This window comes from Pangasianodon hypophthalmus, chromosome 3 (assembly GCF_027358585.1).
Source record: "Pangasianodon hypophthalmus isolate fPanHyp1 chromosome 3, fPanHyp1.pri, whole genome shotgun sequence".
Lineage (NCBI taxonomy): Eukaryota > Metazoa > Chordata > Actinopteri > Siluriformes > Pangasiidae > Pangasianodon > Pangasianodon hypophthalmus.
This window is the reverse complement of record NC_069712.1, coordinates 16,845,330-16,862,197: the sequence shown is the minus strand read 5'-3', so window position 1 is coordinate 16,862,197 and position 16,868 is coordinate 16,845,330. Positions and strand designations below refer to the sequence as shown.

The 16,868-nt window shown below is 37.3% G+C and overlaps 1 long non-coding RNA gene across 1 annotated transcript in view; it reads right to left on the bottom strand.

Moving 5' to 3' along the window:
• LOC117596359 (uncharacterized) overlaps positions 1 to 16,571 on the bottom strand; it is a 38,140-nt gene extending 21,569 nt beyond the window's left edge. Inside the window, exons 1-2 of the long non-coding RNA XR_004577499.2 lie at positions 15,971 to 16,571; positions 15,252 to 15,312 (exon numbers count right to left, since the gene is read on the bottom strand). This is a non-coding gene — a long non-coding RNA (uncharacterized LOC117596359). The remainder of the gene's footprint in view (positions 1 to 15,251; positions 15,313 to 15,970) is intronic.
• Positions 16,572 to 16,868: the final 297 nt, after the last annotated feature.

Sequence of the window (16,868 nt, the reverse complement as noted above, 5' to 3'; positions counted from 1 at the left end):
GTTAATATGCCAGCTCCATCGCTTTTTCACAGCTATGCAAAATAATATATGGCACCACTGTGCTTAGTGTAGCTGTTTTGTAGCTAAGAAGATCCTAATTAATCAACCCCCCTCCTATTTAAATTCCACTTCACCTAGCCCTCTTGCACATAGCGCAAATTTGCACACTGTGTTTTTTCTACACATTTACAAAGGTCATTGCAACTGTCTAACAAGGATTGATCCCAAAGGCTATATATATATATTGTGTGTGTGTGTGTGTGTGTGTGTGTGTGTGTGTGTTTGTTGGGGGGGGGGGGGGGGTTGTGCATGTGTGATATATGGATATGTTCATGGGCGGCTGGTATAAGTAGGCTAGCTTTACCATCAGAGATAAAAGACAACAATATATATTTCTGACATGTAAATCAGACTATTTGCCTATCTAAATATTGTCTGAGTACCTAAATACTGTCTTACCCTCCTCACCCCATCCCCTACCCCAGTTATAAAATAGTAATTACCTGTTACTGTTGCTGTACATCCATACAATACCACACATTTATACACAAACTGCATATTTTTCATGTTAAAATGCTACTCACGTGTATGCCGTATTCATGCTTGAACACAACTTTTATTCCTGTAAGCCCCATTTAATTATCTTTACAGGCACTGTACCACACAGTCATATTTTCATAAGAATGGTCCTGTATATTTTTCATTTCAGTTCCACAAGTGCTAAAGCTTGGAAAAAGCTGGCACATTTTGGGCATAGCTACACTGAAAGGGGATGACAGCTGCTTAGAAGCAGAGTGCAAAAAACAGACAGGTTTAAGAAATTAATGGGCAATATTCTGTCCACTTTCTACAAACTAAGCAATGCCTCTGTAAGCTTTTCTCTCTCCACCAAGACTGTCCTTCAACAAACAACCTTGCCAGATTTATGTGCTCCAAGAGAAATCAGCATTTCTACTTCATTTTCCTTTTCTTTCCTTTTTTCTCACAGCTATAATCTACATCATAAAGCTGTTTGATCACATGTTTAATTTTAAAGTGCTGACAAAGGCTTATCTAGTGAAAGAAACAAGCTGATTTTATTGAGAAAATTGACCTCAGGGTCTTACAGCAGCTATAAACAAAAGCAGCCGCACAGTCAATAGACATTTGTAGTTGTGGTCTGTTCCAATAGCTTGTGCCCTCTTAATGAGGAGAGGAAAGGTTGAAAGGTGAAGTGTGTCTGAAGGTCAAGATGCAAGAAAATGATCATGTCTCCAAAGGGACAAATGAGTCATATAAATCAATAGCAGGAATAAATAGGCATTAACTGTGGCCAAGTCTTTGGGGATAAACAGTTACCGTTGGATTGCATGCTTTCATTTCCATGTAGAATACATTATGAGTAATGCAACCAAGGTCAGTATCTCCACTGGCAAGAGCACAAGCAGTTTCCAACACCTCATATATTGGCCTTGGTACAACAACAGAAATGAATAACCATATCTAGTAAGTCAAGGGTATATCCATGGAAATGTCATGAGAAACATATTTTAAAAATGTTTATCTGATTTTAAAGACAACAGTTTTGCACTGTTACAGACCATATTTTTGACATTAAAACTGACTCAGTTTACTAAACAGGCACAAAAAGTAAAGCAGGAGAGAAGTCATTATTGTTTTGGTTCACTGCATTTGCATTTACATGACTTTACTTCACAAAGTGCATAATACTTAGCTAGAGATTATTTTAATGAGCTGCTCTTTCAGTTCATCAAGGCTGATATTAATTACTGACTTTGTTACTGCACATGTTATTTATCGCCAATGAAAAGCTGGAGTTATTATTGGCCACGGGTGTCATCAGACTTTGGCTGATAGGTCTAGAGCTCCGAATGTTTTTACACCACAACATTTTATAGATCATCATTTGCACAGTTGCACTCAAGCAAAAAAAAAAATTTGCAAGTGTCTGGATGTACTTCCGATATGCGATGTAAGTGGGAATTGCTGTCAATTACATATGGTGTGTGTGTGCAATAGAACAACATTTCTGATCAGTCCAAGTTAATTAGTTACATTTGGAGAGTGGGGGTGAGGGGATCTTTTCCCCTGGATCCAAGTAATGGAATGAAACATGCAATATTTCCATAGGTATAATATTTTGTTAGCCCTCCAACAAAACAGAAATCACACTTACTCCCTAAACATTCAGGTTGTCATTTTTTATCCTGGTCAGAATTACAGTGGCTCTGGAGCCTGTCCTGGGAAAACTGGGCATGAGGTGGGAATACACACCGGATGGGACACCAGTTCATTGCAGAGCTCCTACCAGTCCTGGCCAATTTAATATGAATTGTGCAGGTAATACAGAGTGGACACATTACTACTGGTGTGTACTTGCATGATTAATATGAGGCATAGCACTCCTGCCAACAATAAAGCAGCATCTTGCATTTAATATGAACTAAGAAAGATCAGATAACAGAGCAAACAAAATAAATAAAGAGAAAAAAATAAAGAGACCTCACAATCATATGTTGAAAGTCCTGCAGGGATATTTATGGTTATTTAAAAGCTTGTGTGATAGTGAACAGGTCTGTCTAATGAAAAGTCCAGCAATTATGAATGGGTACATGTGTCAATCAACATGGCATGTGAATTGGCTGAGGATCATGGGTGTAGAAGTTTGCCATTTCAGTGGTGACAGGTGCCATTACTGACCTGACATTATCACCAAATATGTAATCTAAAACTCATATTCTATGGCTTCTTTTCTCCTCACAGCCAGATTGCTATCCTGTAACATGCAAAGAAAGGATGAGCATTTTCTCTTCCAGTGAAAGCAACAGGTCAGTTTCAGAAGGCACACATATGAACTCATATGTGACTGGAAATAGACTGGAAATAGAAATGTGCAGTATACTGTCCTTAATTAGCAGGTAGCTTTAAAGGTGTTTAAATGTGATATACACAATGATGAAGGCATTAGCAGCAACCTTTTCAGAGCATATGAATATATTAATACTCAAATGTGACATTTAAAAAGCATTTGTAGCCTATAACAAATACTGCAATCTCCTTCCCTGCATGCACAAGTAATGCATCCAAATGAAGTAGTATGAATAAAGCTGAAGGTTCAGTGAGTGAATATTATAAACCGAAGCAGCAACAAATGTGGGGTCACCATATTAAATTCTAATTAGGATTAACAGAGGATTAAGAGAAGAATAATGCTGCGGTTGACGCATGGTCACAATTTGATGCATGGTCACAATTGTAATTCCCTACCTCCAACCAGAAAAAGCCAGAGAAACACCCCCTCAACTTGAAATTCCTACTCATCATCTGGGGGTAGTCTTTTCAACTATGAGCTCCATACCAGCTCATGGAGTGACGGCAAATCAACACGGCGTCAGAAGCATCAGCATCAGAAGTAAACAAAGTAGCATTTCTTACCTTCAAATGATTTATACTGTAAATACAAGTATCTAGATGAATCACTAACAGACTTCACTTGTTAAATACATATACAATTGACCATAGAGTTTATTGTGTTGAGTAGGAAAATATACAGCACTCTTACAGTTAGCTGGCTGGTTTGATGCTTACAAAAGACAATCATGGAGGCATCTATGTTTTTTTTTATATTCCAGTTCATCTGTCAAACGTGCCACAATCAAAAAAGAGGTCATTCCAACCAGCGAATTACATCTGAGTCGAACACAGCAGCTTATGGTTAGGGCATGAACTCAAAATAGATAGTATGACAGAATATTGATTCATCTTTTCTATACTATATCACAACATTTATGTCCAAAGGTGTTTTCTGCAAGCGGAGATGTTAGCACTGACTGTGTGCCACAGAGTTGTCCTTGATATCTATTATTATCTCTATATCAATACATCTGTTGACCTTGGGGTCCTAAATTTTCCCATTTACATATTACATTCAAAGCGTTTGGTAGATAGCCTTATTCAGAGTGACTAACAGAAGTGCTCTGTAATATCTATCAAAAACATATCTTCAGGCTAGATGAAATAGGCCAAGGTCTAAGAATCCTGTACAGCAAGAAAAGGACATGTCATTTTTTTAAATTAGTGTTCATTTAAGTGCGTGGTAGAGGTATGTGTTCAGTCTTTGTTTAAGGATAACCAGTCTCTCAGGTGTTCAGACAGCCAGGGGAAGTTCTTTCCACTACCTGGGTACCAGAACAGAGAAGAGTCTTGATGCAGGTTTTCTTTTTATCTTAAGGGATGGTGGGTCATGTTATGGTGGGGAGAATGGTTGATCCCTGTTAGAGGCTTGAGGGGAAGCTGGTGCATATACTTTATATATGCTTTATACTTATTACATACTTTCATGCAGTGTAATTTGGTACTGTGCTTGCAGCATGTCTAAGAAATATAGAGGGGTTTGCTTATATAAATCCTTATCTGGCAGGTTAAAAGCCCACGCTAAATAGGGCTGAAAATAAGTGTACTTTTTGTGTATGTTTTCCTTTTTTGGAAGGGATGTAGCAAACTTCTTAAAGTGTTCACTAAATAGTTAAATATCCTTTTTATATATCATATAAAACTACATATCATATTAGCTAGCATTGTAATGTGAGTTAAATGAACATCTTTTATTCTATAAACTAGTTAGTTAGCCACTCATTATTTCATTTGATTTACAAGAAGCTTTAATGTGGGAGTAAGAAAAATAAACTAAAATTCAACAGTGTAGCATTTACTTTTACCAGGCATTTACCTGTTTCCCTGCTTCTATCTTTTCTCTTTCAGGAAGAAATTGCACAGATAAACACTGGTTGTAACCCCACAAAAACAGATCAATCAGGGAGCTGCAGAGCCTCCAATAAATGGAGGATCATTGTTTTAGTGTTTGAAAACATATTTTGCCTTTCAAGAACTTTCAGTGCCAGAATGATCCTAAACATGGTTCTGGAGTCAGTAATCATCTGCTTTCAGTGAGTTTTGAATAAGCAGGCTGCTTCCACAGATAACACATTGTACACAATTCTTCTTCTTAGGTGGTCACTCTGCAGACTAGCATGTGTTTTCCTTCATTGTAGCCCAAGTGCTCTTACTAACAGAATACCCACACTGCTCCAGGATATGTCATTTATCCTCACTCATAATCAAAAGTCTGGAATGACAAAATTCATGGCACCTGAGTCTCAACAGTGGGGACAAAAGCTTTCAGCACTCAATGAGAAGTTTTTAATGCTTCATTCATCAAGAAAGCGAATAAGTAAAGGTATATCACATGTGATTTGCAACATTTGCACACATTTCAGAATGATTTTATGTGTTCATGATTGGAAATATTTTACAGTGATAAGAAATAACACAAATTGGTCAAATAAAAAAATCATTCACGTAAGTTGTTAGTTGTTAGTTAAATGTCTATTAAAAATTGTGTGAAAATCTTTCTTAGCGTTATCATGTTTCATAAGAATATCTCCTCACATGCAACATTTCTAAGTTTATTTTGCAATGGAACTGAGTAACAGTTGCATATGTTTACTTTAGTAAAAACATTTAGTAAAGACTTTTAGTTTTTGTGGGCCAAAGTATACTAAAATTATTCCCACCAGATTTGCAACATTTTTGGTAATGCCTATTTTCTAAATGCCTTTCACCCATAAATTACCAAACATATTATATTTCATATAAAAGTCATGTATGAAATTAACTAGTTTCACAAAATGTTCATTAAATGTGTGTGCAATTGAAATAAAAAATAATTAAAACTCTGGAGCTTTCATAGCATATGAACATTTTTCTGAGCTAAATGGATTTTCATGAATACATGAATGCACAAATGCATTCATATCCTCTTTCAAGGTGCCATGTCTGCAGTAAACTAAATAAAGTTCTTAATGAAAAAGATGCTATTGGAGTGATTAATATGTCTCTTTTTCTGTCATCGGGTAAACAGTTAATAGTGATTTCTTTCTGTAAGGCATTACTTCTATTTCCCAGTGAACCTCTCAACATTTTTCAGATAGTTCAATTTAATTCAATTCAACGTTATTTGCATAGTGCTCCTATCAAGACACATTGTCAAAGAGCAGCTTTACAGACATTCATATTTAGATTTGATCTCTAATGAGCAAGCCAGAGGTGACAGTGGGAAGAAAATCTGCTTGTGACAACTTAAAAGCAAATCCTGTTCTGTGGGATGCCAAATAGTAGCATTACAAATCAGTACAGCTGTAGTAGAGTGAAGGGAAACAGTAATAAATATGCTGAAATGATGTTCAGTATGAGAATATTATTAATAGGAGTCCTGGAATAAGCACAGGACAGCCTTTATGATTCCAGTAGCAGTACAAATCTACAGTTTACAGGTGCAATCACTGACTGAAGCAAGGGTCAGGCTTGAACATAAACTGTTTTTGGAAGTGCACATTTTTTGGGTGTCTGTGTGTGACCATCCACAACAGAAAACTGCAGAATCCCAAGCAGAAATAGAGCATCAGGATGAGTCAAGCAGGTATGGAGGGAGAGAGGAGCCACAGCAATAGAAGTGTGTCAGGATCCAGCAGCAGGAGCACACGTACTACCTGACAGAGGGAGAGGACAGATTATTGGGTATGCTCTTATCGTGTAGTGGTTTAAAAGGGTGTACATTGTGATACCCTTTTCAAACCATTGCAGAAAAGCATAAAGTAAGATAGTTCATATGTGGTACACTCTCTGGCAGGATATCCTTCAATATGTAAGAAAAGAGGCTTTCTTTCTGCACAAAAAATATCCTTAGCCCAAGCTGAACTGAAATTCAGTTCCTCTCTGATACATCAAAGAACAGCTCCAGTCACATTTTTAAAGTTGAAAGCACATCAGAAAACTGTCTTTCAAGCTGGGTCTTCTGGTTTGAGATCAAGAAATCTCCAAGACAAAGAAGCTGCCAAGGTGGCAGTCAGTTCAGGAAAAAGTTGCATTCATTCATGAGAGTTTTCACCATTGCCACACTGTGCAGAATGCTGAGGAGTGCCAAAAGCCAAAGCTCCTTTATGTTTCCTACCCTCATGGCTTTGGGATTATGTTATGTATCTCATTCATGTCCCAGGTCCAGTTCCATCTCCTGCTTTGTCTTTGTCTCTCACCAGCCTGCTGCTGCCTGCCACATCATTAGCCAGTCAACACTGTGTTTTGCTCTGTTTGTTTGTATCTATATTCTCTGTCTATTTGCTTAATACCATAGTCCGTTATTTCTTAACTGAGATATTCCCATCCTTTCAATTTTAAAATTATCTAATTAGTAATCAATGAATAAAATTATTACCTTAGTATTATATCATATAGTCAGTTCATGTATATTTCTAAATAGTCACTCACTGGAAAGCGGGGATCGGCTGCATTTTGGTTAGGGAGTTACTCTGTCTATCTCATTTTATATGGATGCACCAATCTGACTAGTTTACCGATCTGATACTGACATTCCCTTAGCAACCAAACTGCATCCCTGCAAACTTATTTATTTAAATATGCTTTAAAAACAGGTTAAGCCCTCTGTTCACGTGAAAGTCATCATTTCATCCGATACAGCTAATGTTTTCACTGCAGTGTGAATTATTTGTGCTACAAATTCTGGGAGCTTGGCCAGGCAAAATGGCTGGCAGGGAGCTCCTTTCCCTAGATTCAGAGAACAGTCACACTGTCAAATGATGAATTTGATCTCAGGAGATCACCCTGGAAATGTTTGAACAATGTTTTGGACAAATGCTCCATGCAAATTTTTCTTACTGCTGCACCAAACACATCAGGCCCACATAACATTTTATGGCTCATTGAATCTTACAAAACTTGATGACTGTTTATTGGCGCAGGGGCCAGAAGGAAATGAGGGTAGCAACTCAATTATAGCACAGCTTGGAAGAATCCTATGATTCCAACTCTGCCAGAAATACCAGCTGAATGCTCCACTTTGCCCTTTCCATCCTACTGAGTCTTATAGCCAGAGCCAACACAATGACAAAACCTTTGCACAGTGTTATAAACAAATATGTGATGCAGCAAATACAATATACAAAAATAACTCAGAAATTTGTTGAATCCAGCATGTCAATATCATTGCATCACTGGTTTAGAGGGCATGACTCAATGGCTAATTTAAGACAATATGGTCAAATACTTGCTAGCAAAGTTTTAGGTGGAGTTATTGGAGTTATGGAGTTAATTTCCAGATTTAGCCACTGCCATAGAAAATAATCAAACAAGAAATTTTGACTGATTTAAAGACAGCCTTCAGTGTAGTCATCCATCCCATAACCTACAAAAACAAAGCAATGTTGTATAGTCAGTTGAACCAGAATTTATACTGTATGTTACACACAAGTGATACATGAGCATCCATTTTGGGTCTATTCACTTAGCTCTGCGACTATGTGTTGCGCAACCATAACACTGTTGTAGATTATATTAGTATCATAAAAGGTAGACTGAAGTAGATGCAAATGCAGTTAGAGTTTATTAAAAGAGCTGGCAAACAAATCCAAATCATGAGGCAAAAGACATGAACAGGAAACAGGCAATAGTCAAGCAATAAGCAAACCACAATAACAGGGCAAATTCAAAACCAAAAACCAGGTAGCAAAAGCAAGATCAAAACCAGAATATCAAAACACAGAATGAACGACTTGGTAAGGTCAGGTAAGTACACACTGAGCGTTACTTTGCATCGAGTGAATGTGTGTTTTGTGAAGTGTGGTCCAGGGCAGCCATGTTGTCACGATGCGTTCTGGGAAACAGAGTTCGATACCTGAATTGACCTGACAATTAGCATACACTTCAGAACCTACAGAGAAAGTGGGAGTGGTGTGATCTAAATGGATGTCAATGGAGTCTATGATTCACACAAGTGGAAGAAGAAGTAGAGATTTAGCACATAGACATGTGCCCCTATGTTGGTGTGGACTGAAAGATAGGTTTAAATGGAAGATTATATGTTCCTGGAGACAGCCACCTAAAAATACATCAAAAATGCCTTTAGTCATTAATAGATCAGCTTTGGGAGTTTCATAACACTTTAAGCAAGGGAAGAGTTCCAGATGTCCTGCCTGAAGGTGAGTGAGAAATAGTCCTAGCTAAGCCTAGTGTATATTTTTATCTCCAAGAGAGAATGAAGCTTCATTGTGCCAAATTTTGTATAATACTTTGACAGCTGCCTGAGTCACGCCTGAAGGATCTGCAAAGTTTGGAAGCTACATTTGAAACTCTGCAACAAACAGGTAAAAATGAGCCCTGAAACAGTTGACTGCTTATGAATTAACAAAGGTGATTGCAGAGAATAGCCACCTTTCATATGTGGTTTCATCTTGATGCTTCCAAATATGAAAATGGTAGATATCTTTGTCTTGTGGGTTTTTATGGCCTATAATTGTAATTAGAAGAAACCATATGTTGAGATACAAGCAATTTTGATGCATGGATGCAATGAAAGTGAAGTAATGCATGGATACAATGCATTCTTGTACTTGTACATTTATGTACTACCCAACAGTGGATATTTTACTTATATTCATCACATAAGCATACAACATCCAAAACAATTTCCTTTAATAAAAGACAGTTTGCAGACTCCAATATGATATGCTTCAGAAGTAATCTGAGTGCTCACTGCATTACACACATCTCAGACCTCTGAAACATTTGTCAAGTGAATCGCTCAAGTGAACATGATGCAAGCTGTACGTAACCTAACATAGAAGATGGGATGTTTCTTCAGAAGAAGCCAGGAAATGGATTTGAAATATCTTGTAGGCACCACTGCACAGCTTCAAACAAATGTGATGTTACAGGGCAAGTGTTAACATCAATAAAGCAGCTAGTCTGAAAGTTTTAGCTCAACTTTTTATCCTATAAGATTGGCACTTGGAATGGCCAATTCTAGGAATTAATTAAAAAGAAGTATCCAGAAAAAGGCATCTCATTTTGCCAGAAAGGGGAATTTTGAACAGACACATGGAAAGCCAGCAGAAAGAACCTTCCATAGAAAGGATATTACACATAAAACATACATACACACACCACTGATAGATAACTGATTGATAACTCTACTCTGACAGGTCCTAAATCCCTCTTAGATACCTAACAGTTCCTGCATCAAATCTATGAAAGAAGAGAAGAAACAGAGCCAAAAAGAAGAAACTGTATCTCTCTTACACACATGCATATAAATGCCATGTCACGGCTTACTGCTGCAAACAGAAGACAAACAGGATTCATATACAGACTTTATGGAAACCTTAAATATGCACAGCTTGTAATTTTTGCTATAGCTAAAATGCTTTGCTTTGTGCATCTGGTACTATAAAATGTGTGCAGTATTACCTTTAACTTGTAAACCACCTCCACAGTGCATCATTTATGTATGCAATAAACTCAAAGCTGGTAGATTGATTTTCACTCAGTGTTTCACTCAAAAATATTGAAAAACCAATACAGCCAAACTGCAATTAGTCAACTATATCAATTATGTCAAGTGTGTTCTTGACCTTGTGTAGTGGGGTACATAACATAATTGAAGCTCATAATAAATATACTTATGTCACTGGCTTCAGTGGCATGGCTTAGGCTATTCATACTGAGCTATGCCTATGAGCCAAGCCCATGATACTTATGTAAATCTTAGACCTTGCTTCCAGACCTCTCAGATCTGTCTGTCTGTCTTGATGATTCACAAGTCGGATCTGTGTCACATTAAAGCAGAAAATTTGATTTGTGTCACTTGTAACCTGGTAATGCGAACATAGCCTGAGATCAAGTTCAACAACTGAGACCCCGTATTACACAAGCATCTGACACTTATCTCAACATCAACATCAACAAGGGCTACTTATTGCTATAAGCTGTAAAAGCAGTTGCTTAGGGCCCCTGGACCACCAGGGGGCCCTACACTTTTTAAAATAGATATGCGAAAAAGCACACTGTCATTTGGCGAAGAGGTTTATGTATCATGCAGTCACAGGGGAACCCCTTGTGATGTGAAAAGAATACATAACTAACTCGAGTGATGTAAGAAGATCATGAAGAAGTGGCAATCACGAAGTGTTTATATCTGTCTGGTGCTGAAAAAAAACAGAAGAAGAGGAAAAATGGAACAAAAACAATGGTAGGAATTAGTCAATTTGTCTTCACTTTTTTGCTTCTGCTTGTTGATGTAATGGGAAAACAGTGGCTAACTAGCTAGTTAGCTAGAATCTAGAGCACACACAAGGCCTGTAGAGCAAATCCAGCCCGCAGGTTCATTTCATTTGACCCATGTGAACTTGTCTGAAAACGATTCAGAAGCACGTTGTGTGTTGTGCTGGCAGTGGCCTAACCAGAAATGAATTTCAGTGGGATGAGGAAATACATAAACGATAACATCACAATTGATTTCCTGATCTGTTCAATTAAATTGGTAAGTGTGATGCTCTTGTGCATTTCAAAAGAGACAGGAAAAATGCATCATCTCATTTGCTAATCCTGTTTCCCATCAGCAGCTGGTCTCCAATAAAAAGTGATTAAACAAAGGAATGAATTAATAAAAAAAATGGTGCATACATTTTAACAGTTTCTGTTAGCCGTTCTCTTTCCTAGAAACATTCTTTTCTAATTTTAGAGCCCAGGATACTGGTGTTAGTTGACAGAATATGTTAGGGTCTCATGAAAATGCTGATGTGACCTGGGCAGGATTTGTGTTCGACACCCTTGATCTAGAGTTAGCTAATATTAAGTATCTCGTTCATTTGTTTTTATTTTATTGTTTATTAAACTGCTTTTCCCTCATCCAAGATACTGGAGTATTAATTCTGTTCATTCTTGCATGTAAAATGTTATATGATGGATGTGGGGGAAGGGCCTCTGAGTTAGTTGTCGATTAGGGCCCTCAGTGCATCTCCTGGTTCTATAGAAGTTATGTGATACAATAGTGGCGAAACTGTCTCCTGAGTTGTTGTACCAAGACATGGCAAGCTCTCTGCCTGATTGATGCAATTCATTAGTGAAGTGGACACAGATCATCTTTGCATCCAAGACAGCTTTAGTTACATCATGTTCTATGATTTATGATATCATTGTCCCTGAATTGAAATAACTACTGCAAGATACGATTCACTGATCACATCCAAATCTCAGTTTCTTTATATGAGGCCTCTGTGCATTCCAGGCCACAAATATCCTGCCGAAGTCTCACTGCAGTTAAATTTTTAATGCAGCTTCTTCTCATCTGCAAGTAACATATGCTGCATGGCAGCTTGGTGCCCCCAAATATACCCCACTGAGGAGAGTTCCTCTGCTCTAATTCTCCACCTGCCCCTCCTCACTGAGCCAGCAGCTACCCTGACTCATGACTCTCATGTCTCTTTAATTCAAACTTGACCTTTCATCACACACTTAGTCCTATGGTATCAGTCCCCCAAGCCCTGTAACCACAGCCCGCAAAGTCCTCTGATTACTGAAACAACCCACAATCTCATCAGCACACCACACATCCCCTGCATTAATCAAGTCTTGTAATCAATAAGTCATCTGCTTTTGATAATTAGGAGCTTTGTTAAATTCTATCTGGACAGAGTCAGGGATTTCATTCATTTTTGCCAATTACAGCAGCACAGAATCTGGGTTTCTTTATTTTCTTCACAATGCTGGCTGGATGATTCTACAGGCCTTAATCATGTAGTCTGAAAGCACAAAGAATACTCAATACTACCATACCTTTTAAAATCCATTCAGCCTTTTACATGGTTTCATATTTTATAATGTTCAAAGCTCACAGAGACTGTTTAGTTCAGGGTGCATTATTACATCTTATAAGGTAACTATTAAACATTTTGCTCATGATAAAAATAATAAGTGCTAAAAATAGTATATAGTCTGTATATAGTCTTGTTAGTCTGTGAACTTTTTGTTACTCTCCAGTAACTTGAGGCACCAAACAAATGAAAAGTTAAGAATTTTGAAGGACAGAAAACAAATCCTTTTTATGACTTTGGCAGATATAAAATCTAGAATCGATGCACTGGCCAGCATAATCAGCATCAGAATTTTGTCAGGTTATTTGTCAGGTTGATTATGCCAGACTTACACTGTATGATTTTACAGGATTTTACAGTCATAATTTTGCTGTCAGCAACAATTCTTTTGCATCATGGCTAAATGATGATGGTAGACAGATGGTACAAAAGTGTTAAGTGTAATGTTAAGTGACCAAGAACCCAGTGGCCACACTAACAGAGCTTCATAAGTCATCCACAGAGATGAGAGAGCAAACATCTCAGAAATGGTCCATCAATCAGGCTTTTATGATAGAGAGGCTAGATGGAAGCCACTCCTGGGTAAAAAGAAATATGGCAGACACTCAAGGTCTCTGAGAGCATGAGTAAAAAAAAATCCCTGATGTGATGAGACAAAAACTAAACTTTTTGGTCTGAACTCCAAGTGCTACATTTGGCAAAAACCACATACTGCTCACTTACCCAAGAAGGCTCAAGCGGTAATTGATGCCAAAGGTGCTACAAAGTACTAAATAAAGGGTCTGAATGCTTATCTAAATGAGAGATCTCAGTTTTTGATTTTATAATTCATTTGCAAAAAAATACAAAAATGTATTTTTGCTTTGTATTTATAGGTTATTGTGTGTAGATTAATGGCCAAATAAGTATGTTTAATCCATTTTAAATTAAATCTGTGCCACAATAATGTGTGCAAAATGGGAAAGGTGTCAGAATATTTTTCAAACACACTGCAGGTGCAAGATTTATAAAGTATTATAAAAGTATAGTCCAATGTCATACAGACAATGGCAACTACAGTGATGTTGTCTGCAAACTTCACAGACGGGTACCTGGATAGCATACAGCCTTGAGGTGCTCCTGTACAGAGGGTCAGAGTGTCTGACGTGTGTATTCCTAGCCACACCTGCTGTCTCCTGTCTGTGATCCACCAGCAGATTTGTATTTCTAACCCAGACTCCAAGAGTAATCCACCAACAGATGGGATCTGGCAGAGTCAACGAGGAGAGCATAACCTGCAGCAGCTCTGAGTCAAAGGTGTTAAAAGCCAAACTGAAGTCCACAAACTGCATCATGAACAGACATAATGGTGCAAAATGCGGCTAGGAAGACAACACCCTTTTGTGAATTGCCTTCTCCATAGTCTCAAAAACAGATATATACTGTGTGTGCAGGGAAAGAGCACATTAGCACAATTTCTTTCTAAACAGTTGGGAGGAAATTGCTTCCCCTCTTAAGGACAGAAATAGTTTGCCTTTTGAAATCTGTCAGATATGAAATGTCTTTTGAAATGTGTCTTTGCCTGTGCAGCTGGTGTAAAGTTTGTGTTTACCTCTGGTTACAAGTGATTGTGTTGACAAGGTAAATCATACCCAAGGAGTTTACTTACAAATTACTGCTTCCAACTGCAAAAACATTAACTGTGAGGCAACAAAAGCATGATGATGTAAGGAGCTTCCCTTGCTCATAACACACTATTAAGCAACAGTGAGCCTCTCAACATAGCAATATAATTCAACAATAATGTCAGTCCCAAATAATTCACAAGTTTTCTATGGAATTGTTGCCTGGTGGTTCTGCAGGTCAAATTGTCCCAGTGTTTTATTAAGCTTGCCAAACAAGTCACAAATAGATCTGGCAATTTTAGAAAATATATGCTAAGTACTCTTTAAGATGAGAAGATAAGAACAGAGAAGTAAATGAACATCAGATCATAGCATGCACCCAGTGCATTGCAACAACAAATTTTCTCACGCAATGTCTTTGACATTATTCTGTGCTAGAGTAGAGTAATTTTATGTATTTACTCTAAGAACTATGCTGTTGAATCCTGTCTTCCTCCAGTGTATTGGTGATTTGATGCTGAATGACCTACATGAATTAAGTTGCCCGGAAATAGTCACGTTATTAATTCTCAAAAAGCTTTACCAGTCTTGATAGCTCTGTGCCTCCCAATAGACTAATTAATGTGGCTAAATGCACTTTCATTACATTAATATTAGGAAGCTGCATAGACCAGAGGTAATCTTCAGTGAGAGAAATGCCTTCATCTAAAATATTTTTTTCTGTCATTATTTTAACTCTGCCCCATGCTTCATCCAGCTATTCATCTCTGAAGTAGATAAACATTCATAGACCCATAAACATCAAAAAATAAAATAAATAAATAGTCAAATGGCTCAACAACTTGTCTGTTCCACGAGTCAAAATCACAGGAATTATTACTTTTACTGGGAATTTGACAACAGATATATGTCTTATGGTACTTACCTTTTCTTTAATCGAATAATTAAAGGTGATCTCCTTTTTTCATTTTTCACGGAAAAAGTGCCTGTAAAACCATATAAAAAGGAAAATATTGTATATTATATATTTAAAAATTGTTTGTAAATGATTTTTATGTATTTAGTCACCACAGTTTTAACTGTGTTTAAATGCATGATGTGCCCTAATGAAAAAAAAATATGCTAAGTATACTTGCAGCCAGACTAACTGTCAGTATACTTTAAGTGTGTTAATGATTAGTTAACTTGAAGTGTGCTATTTTGGAACAACTAATTTTGTGCTAAGTATATTTTAGTTGTAATTAAATTGTAGTAAAGCATAATTTTAAGTGTATTTAGTGTACTTTTATGTGCTAAATTGGAACAACTTCAAGTATACTTAGTACACTTTAAGTATATGCCTGTGTAAGATAATTGCATGCTTGATATTAAAGTGTACTTTTTTGTATTACAAATACATTACAAATTAATTAAGAGTGTCTGCAAAACACTCAAGCAATATACCATAAATATATTATTTCTGAGTAAAAGTATGCTAATTTTTTTCCCCAATGCTGAATGCACTTCTTGTCAGGGTCATTACAATAAATAACATGTAACTTCAATAACAGACATCTGTATTTCCACCCAGTGGCATGACAACACCAGGAATCCTCCCGCTGCTCCCGATTAGCCAACCCGGGCCTGCTACCACCCGTCACTTACCCTGCTCCTCATCACTGACCAACAATTGTTACTGTTGCCGTTGGCAGTAAAACTTTTTGTCGGGTTGTTCACCGAGTTTCTGCCTCTTCTTTTCCCTGAAATCTCCGTCGTAGCCTTTTCCAACATCGCAGGCATCTCGAGGCACAGCACCGAACTTTAGCAACATCTCTCTCTCTCACTCACACGACTAGCTAGCTAGCTAACAGGCTAAGCTAACTGGAGACTGAAATGATGGCTAATTCGCCGCCTCGCTGTCAAAAACAAGAAGTGTGAATAGCAACTTTAAAAAATGCACAAATTCCCTCAGACAAGAGCACAAACAGTTAAACATCAACTACCAAGTGTGTAAACTGCAACGCTGCCTTTATAAATAACTAGCTCTGTGAAGTTAGCAATACCAAGCCAACTAAGTTCCCCGAACAATATTAAGGCTATCGGATTAGCTAGTAGGCTAACTGTTAGCACTCTGTAAGCTTCAGCCACAGCACTGATAGCGAGCTAAGCAAAATAGCATCGGCTAATGCTAATTTAATTGCTCATTTCGCCCAAAATTCATCTGAAACATTTCAAAAACACATTCGATAAATGTTACTTTCCTGTAGAACACATTTTCTTGTGTTCGTATGGTGTGCTGTTGGTATAAAATTAGTCATGGATTGATGTTCATACATTGGAGCTCTCTGTGACATTGCATAAATTTATTAAAATACTTAAATCACAATTACAAGAGTAGCCTTTTGTGGAGTGCATACACTTTATTTAAAAATGTTTTAAATGGGCTTTCAACGCATTTATCATAGGTTTTATTACTTTCTGTAAGCAGTAATGAAGTGAATTGCAAGCATGAAGAAGTACACTTCAAAATTACTCCAAAATTGAACTTAAAGTATACTACAAC